At 38.7% G+C, this 6,662-nt stretch overlaps 9 pseudogenes; all 9 read left to right on the top strand.

Annotated features, from left to right (window-relative positions):
* The first annotated feature begins 914 nt into the window (after nt 1-914).
* LOC114779118 (uncharacterized) lies at nt 915-1,034 on the top strand (annotated as a pseudogene).
* A 162-nt stretch (nt 1,035-1,196) lies between these two features.
* On the top strand, nt 1,197-1,315 carry LOC114779109 (uncharacterized; annotated as a pseudogene).
* Nucleotides 1,316-2,409: 1,094 nt separating this feature from the next.
* On the top strand, nt 2,410-2,528 carry LOC114779110 (uncharacterized; annotated as a pseudogene).
* Nucleotides 2,529-3,640: 1,112 nt separating this feature from the next.
* LOC114779125 (uncharacterized) lies at nt 3,641-3,759 on the top strand (annotated as a pseudogene).
* A 161-nt stretch (nt 3,760-3,920) lies between these two features.
* LOC114779106 (uncharacterized) lies at nt 3,921-4,039 on the top strand (annotated as a pseudogene).
* Nucleotides 4,040-5,039: 1,000 nt separating this feature from the next.
* On the top strand, nt 5,040-5,158 carry LOC114779098 (uncharacterized; annotated as a pseudogene).
* Nucleotides 5,159-5,957: 799 nt separating this feature from the next.
* On the top strand, nt 5,958-6,076 carry LOC114779124 (uncharacterized; annotated as a pseudogene).
* Nucleotides 6,077-6,237: 161 nt separating this feature from the next.
* On the top strand, nt 6,238-6,356 carry LOC114779105 (uncharacterized; annotated as a pseudogene).
* Nucleotides 6,357-6,517: 161 nt separating this feature from the next.
* LOC114779094 (uncharacterized) lies at nt 6,518-6,636 on the top strand (annotated as a pseudogene).
* Nucleotides 6,637-6,662: the final 26 nt, after the last annotated feature.

The following is a 6,662-nucleotide window of genomic DNA, read 5'->3' as shown; positions in this document are numbered from 1 at the left end:
GCGGGAGTTTTCACTCTTTGATATGTGTTCAAGCCCCTTTGGTTTAAAGTTCAGGATTTTCAAGCAGAGTTTGTGTACGGACAAACCAGCTGAAGAATGCCCAATCTTGTCTGATCTCAGAAGCTCAGAAGGCTTGGGCCTGGTTAGTACTTAGATGGGAGACTACTTGGGAATACCAGGTGCTGTAAGCTTTAACTATAGAAAAACTTTAAAATGAAAGTATTTACATGGCTTTGTTAGCTTTTTTTGCCTTTTCCTCCATCATAATTATGACAGTAAAGCCGGAGTTTTCACTCTTTTGATATGTGTTCAAGCCCTTTGGTTTAAAGTTCAAGATTTTCAAGCAGAGTTTGTGTACTGGACAAACCAGCTGAAGAAATGCCCAATCTTGTCTGATCTCAGAAGCTAAGAAGGCTTGGGCCTGGTTAGTACTTGGATGGGAGACTACCTGGGAATACCAGGTGCTGTAAGCTTTAACTATTGAAAAACTTTTTAAATGAAAGTATTTACATGGCTTTGTTAGCTTTTTTTTGCCTTTTCTCCATCATAATTTGACAGTAAAGCGGGAGTTTTCGCACTTTGATATGTGTTCAAGTCCCTTTTGTTTAAAGTCCAAGATTTTCAAGCAGAGTTTGTGCTACGGACAACCAGCTGAAGAATTGCCCAATCTTGTCTGATCTCAGAAGCTCAGAAGGCTTGGGCCTGGTTAGTACTTGGATGGGAGACTACCTGGGAATACCAGGTGCTGTAAGCTTTAACTATTAGAAAACTTTTAAATGAAAGTATTTACATGGCTTTGTTAGCTTTTTTTGCCTTTTCTCCATCATAATTTGACAGTAAAAGCGGGAGTTTTCGCCCTTTAAATGTGTTTCAAGCCCTTTTGGTTTAAAGTCCAAGATTTTCAAGCAGAGTTTGCTTACGGACATAACCAGCTGAAGATTGCCCAATCTTGTCTGATCTCAGAAGCTAAGAAGGCTTGGGCCTGGTTAGTACTTAGATGGGAGACTACCTGGGAATACCAGGTGCTGTAAGCTTTAACTATTGAAAAACTTTTTAAATGAAAGTATTTACATGGCTTTGTTAGCTTTTTTTGCCTTTTCTCCATCATAATTTGACAGTAAAGCGGGAGTTTTTTCGCACTTTAAAATGTTTTCAAAGCCCTTTTGTTTAAAGTCCAAGATTTTCAAGCAGAGTTTGCTTACGGACATACCAGCTGAAGATTGTCCAATCTTGTCTGATCTCAGAAGCTAAGAAGGCTTGGGCCTGGTTAGTACTTGGATGGGAGACTACGTGGGAATGCCAGGTGCTGTAAGCTTTAACTATTGTAAAACTTTTAAAATGAAAGTATTTACATCACTTTGTTAACTTTTTTTAAAGTAAGTTAAGGGTTTTTTTTTTTTTTTTTTTTTTTTTCCCGCCTTTTTTTTTTTTTTTTTTTTTTTTTAAACTTCTCTTCAGGTTTCTTTGTCTGTGTGTGCTCTACAACGATCATTCACAGGCTTGGCTATGGAGTGGGGTGGAGCTGAATCGATTAGGTGGGGTTTTTTCAGCTCTCGGCCTTAAGATGCTACGCACCCTGATGTCAATTTAATATCTGATTCGTCATATTAAGCGGATTTTTAGAACAGGGAGTTGGCAATAGGGCCTGCTCCATCTGCTCCATTCATCGACCCAGTATTGCATTGCCTCTAGAAGGTGTGCACTTTATTTGTTGTATTGCAAATAAAAGCTTACCACTCCAACTTTTTGCCTTTTCTCCATCATAAATTGACAGTAAAGCGGAGTTTTCACTCTTTGATATGTGTTCAAGCCCCTTTGGTTTAAAGTTCAAGATTTTCAAGCAGAGTTTGTGTACGGACAAACCAGCTGAAGAATGCCCAATCTTGTCTGATCTCAGAAGCTCAGAAGGCTTGGGCCTGGTTAGTACTTGGATGGGAGACTACCTGGGAATACCAGGTGCTGTAAGCTTTAACTATTGAAAAACTTTTAAAATGAAAGTATTTACATGGCTTTGTTAGCTTTTTTTTGCCTTTTCTCCATCATAATTATGACAGTAAAGCGGGAGTTTTCACTCTTTGATATGTGTTCAAGCCCCTTTGGTTTAAAGTTCAAGATTTTCAAGCAGAGTTTGTGTACGGACAAACCAGCTGAAGAATGCCCAATCTTGTCTGATCTCAGAAGCTAAGAAGGCATGGGCCAGGTTAGTACTTGGATGGGAGGCTACCTGGAAATACCAGGTGCTGTAAGCTTTAACTATTGAAAAACTTTTTCAATGAAAGTACTTACATGGCTTTGTTAACTTTTTTTGCCTTTTCTCCATCATAATTTGACAGTAAAGCGGGAGTTTTCGCACTTTATAATGTTTTCAAAGTCCTTTTGTTTAAAGTCCAAGATTTTCAAGCAGAGTTTGCTTACGGACATACCAGCTGATGATTGCCCAATCTTGTCTGATCTCAGAAGCTAAGAAGGCTTGGGCCTAGTTAGTACTTGGATGGGAGACTACGTGGGAATGCCAGGTGCTGTAAGCTTTAACTATTGTAATACTTTTAAAATGAAAGTATTTACATCACTTTGTTAACTTTTTTTAAAAGTAAGTTAAGGGGTATTTTCTTTCTTTGATATGTTTTCCCGCCTTTTATCTTTTTTTTTTTATTCATTTATTTATTTATTTTTAAACTTCTCTTCAGGTTTCTTTGTCTGTGTGTGCTCTACAATGATCATTCACAGGCTTGGCTATGGAGTGGGGTGGAGCTGAATCGATTAGGTAGGGTTTTTTCAGCTCTCGGCCTTAAGGTGCTACGCATCCTGATGTCAATTTAATATCTGATTCGTCATATTAAGCGGAATTTTTAGAACAGGGAGTTCGGCAATAGTGCCTGCTCCATCTGCTCCATTCATCGACCCAGTATTGCAGTGCCTCTAGAAGGTGTGCACTTTATTTGTTGTATTGCAAATAAAAGCTTACCACTCCAACTTTTTGCCTTTTCTCCATCATAATTCTACAGTAAAGCGGGAGTTTTCACTCTTTGATATGTGTTCAAGCCCCTTTGGTTTAAAGTTCAAGATTTTCAAGCAGAGTTTGTGCACGGACAAACCAGCTGAAGAATGCCCAATCTTGTCTGATCTCAGAAGCTCAGAAGGCTTGCGCCTGGTTAGTACTTGGATGGGAGACTACCTGGGAATACCAGGTGCTGTAAGCTTTAACTATTGAAAAACTTTTTAAATGAAAGTATTTACATGGCTTTGTTAGCTTTTTTTGCCTTTTCTCCATCATAATTTGACAGTAAAGCGGGAGTTTTCGCACTTTATAATGTTTTCAAAGCCCTTTTGTTTAAAGTCCAAGATTTTCAAGCAGAGTTTGCTTACGGACATACCAGCTGAAGATTGCCCGATCTTGTCTGTTCCCAGAAGCTAAGAAGGCTTGAGCCTGGTTAGTACTTGGATGGGAGACTACGTGGGAATGCCAGGTGCTGTAAGCTTTAACTATTGAAAAACTTTTAAAATGAAAGTATTTACATGGCTTTGTTAGCTTTTTTTGCCTTTTCTCCATCATAATTATGACAGTAAAGCCGGAGTTTTCACTCTTTGATATGTGTTCAAGCCCCTTTGGTTTAAAGTTCAAGATTTTCAAGCAGAGTTTGTGTACGGACAAACCAGCTGAAGAATGCCCAAACTTGTCTGATCTCAGAAGCTAAGAAGGCTTGGGCCTGGTTAGTACTTGGATGGGAGACTACCTGGGAATACCAGGTGCTGTAAGCTTTAACTATTGAAAAACTTTTAAAATGAAAGTATTTACATGGCTTTGTTAGCTTTTTTTGCCTTTTCTCCATCATAATTATGACAGTAAAGCCGGAGTTTTCACTCTTTGATATGTGTTCAAGCCCCTTTGGTTTAAAGTTCAAGATTTTCAAGCAGAGTTTGTGTACGGACAAACCAGCTGAAAAATGCCCAATCTTGTCTGATCTCAGAAGCTAAGAAGGCTTGGGCCTGGTTAGTACTGGGATGGGAGACTACCTGGGAATACCAGGTGCTGTAAGCTTTAACTATTGAAAAAACCTTTTAAATGAAAGTATTTACATGGCTTTGTTAGCTTTTTTTGCCTTTTCTCCATCATAATTTGACAGTAAAGCTGGAGTTTTCACTCTTTGATATGTGTTCAAGCCCCTTTGGTTTAAAGTTCTGGATTTTCAAGCAGAGTTTGTGTACGGACAAACCAGCTGAAGAATGCCCAATCTTGTCTGATCTCAGAAGCTCAGAAGGCTTGGGCCTGGTTAGTACTTAGATGGGAGACTACTTGGGAATACCAGGTGCTGTAAGCTTTAACTATAGAAAAACTTTTAAAATGAAAGTATTTACATGGCTTTGTTAGCTTTTTTTGCCTTTTCTCCATCATAATTATGACAGTAAAGCTGGAGTTTTCACTCTTTGATATGTGTTCAAGCCCCTTTGGTTTAAAGTTCTGGATTTTCAAGCAGAGTTTGTGTACGGACAAACCAGCTGAAGAATGCCCAATCTTGTCTGATCTCAGAAGCTCAGAAGGCTTGGGCCTGGTTAGTACTTAGATGGGAGACTACTTGGGAATACCAGGTGCTGTAAGCTTTAACTATAGAAAAACTTTTAAAATGAAAGTATTTACATGGCTTTGTTAGCTTTTTTTGCCTTTTCTCCATCATAATTATGACAGTAAAGCGGGAGTTTTCACTCTTTGATATGTGTTCAAGCCCTTTTGGTTTAAAGTTCAAGATTTTCAAGCAGAGTTTGTGTATGGACAAACCAGCTGAAGAATGCCCAGTTTTGTCTGATCTCAGAAGCTAAGAAGGCTTGGGCCTGGTTAATACTTGGATGGGAGACTACCTGGGAATACCAGGTGCTGTAAGCTTTAACTATTGAAAAACTTTTTAAATGAAAGTATTTACATGGATTTGTTAACTTTTTTTGCCTTTTCTCCATCATAATTTGACAGTAAAGCGGGAGTTTTTGCACTTTAAAATGTTTTCAAAGCCCTTTTGTTTAAAGTCCAAGATTTTCAAGCAGAGTTTGCTTACGGACATACCAGCTGAAGATTGCCCAATCTTGTCTGATCTCAGAAGCTAAGAAGGCTTGGGCCTGGTTAGTACTTGGATGGGAGACTACGTGGGAATGCCAGGTGCTGTAAGCTTTAACTATTTTAAAACTTTTAAAATGAAAGTATTTACATCACTTTGTTAACTTTTTTTAAAGTAAGTTAAGGGGTATTTTTTTTTTCTTTGAAATGTTTTCCCGCCTTTTATCTTTTTTTTTTTTTTTTTTAAACTTCTCTTCAGGTTTCTTTGTCTGTGTGTGCTCTACAACGATCATTCACAGGCTTGGCTATGGAGTGGGGTGGAGCTGAATCGATTAGGTGGGGTTTTTTCAGCTCTCGGCCTTAAGGTGCTACGCACCCTGATGTCAATTTAATATCTGATTCGTCATATTAAGCGGATTTTTAGAACAGGGAGTTGGCAATAGGGCCTGCTCCATCTGCTCCATTCATCGACCCAGTATTGCATTGCCTCTAGAAGGTGTGCACTTTATTTGTTGTATTGCAAATAAAAGCTTACCACTCCAACTTTTTGCCTTTTCTCCATCATAAATTGACAGTAAAGTGGAGTTTTCACTCTTTGATATGTGTTCAAGCCCCTTTGGTTTAAAGTTCAAGACATACGGACATACCAGCTGAAGATTGCCCGTTCTTGTCTGTTCCCAGAAGCTAAGAAGGCTTGAGCCTGGTTAGTACTTGGATGGGAGACTACGTGGGAATGCCAGGTGCTGTAAGCTTTAACTATTGAAAAACTTTTAAAATGAAAGTATTTACATGGCTTTGTTAGCTTTTTTTGCCTTTTCTCCATCATAATTATGACAGTAAAGCCGGAGTTTTCACTCTTTGATATGTGTTCAAGCCCCTTTGGTTTAAAGTTCAAGATTTTCAAGCAGAGTTTGTGTACGGACAAACCAGCTGAAGAATGCCCAAACTTGTCTGATCTCAGAAGCTAAGAAGGCTTGGGCCTGGTTAGTACTTGGATGGGAGACTACCTGGGAATACCAGGTGCTGTAAGCTTTAACTATTGAAAAACTTTTAAAATGAAAGTATTTACATGGCTTTGTTAGCTTTTTTTGCCTTTTCTCCATCATAATTATGACAGTAAAGCCGGAGTTTTCACTCTTTGATATGTGTTCAAGCCCCTTTGGTTTAAAGTTCAAGATTTTCAAGCAGAGTTTGTGTACGGACAAACCAGCTGAAAAATGCCCAATCTTGTCTGATCTCAGAAGCTAAGAAGGCTTGGGCCTGGTTAGTACTGGGATGGGAGACTACCTGGGAATACCAGGTGCTGTAAGCTTTAACTATTGAAAAACCTTTTAAATGAAAGTATTTACATGGCTTTGTTAGCTTTTTTTGCCTTTTCTCCATCATAATTATGACAGTAAAGCTGGAGTTTTCACTCTTTGATATGTGTTCAAGCCCTTTTGGTTTAAAGTTCAAGATTTTCAAGCAGAGTTTGCTTACGGACATACCAGCTGAAGATTGCCCAATCTTGTCTGATCTCAGAAGCTAAGAAGGCTTGGGCCTGGTTAGTACTTAGATGGGAGACTACCTGGGAATACCAGGTGCTGTAAGCTTTAACTATTGAAAAACTTTTTAAATG

Source organism: Denticeps clupeoides, unplaced genomic scaffold, assembly GCF_900700375.1.
Source record: "Denticeps clupeoides unplaced genomic scaffold, fDenClu1.1, whole genome shotgun sequence".
Lineage (NCBI taxonomy): Eukaryota > Metazoa > Chordata > Actinopteri > Clupeiformes > Denticipitidae > Denticeps > Denticeps clupeoides.
Note: the sequence above shows the minus strand (reverse complement) of the source record. Positions and strands in the feature narration are given on the sequence as shown.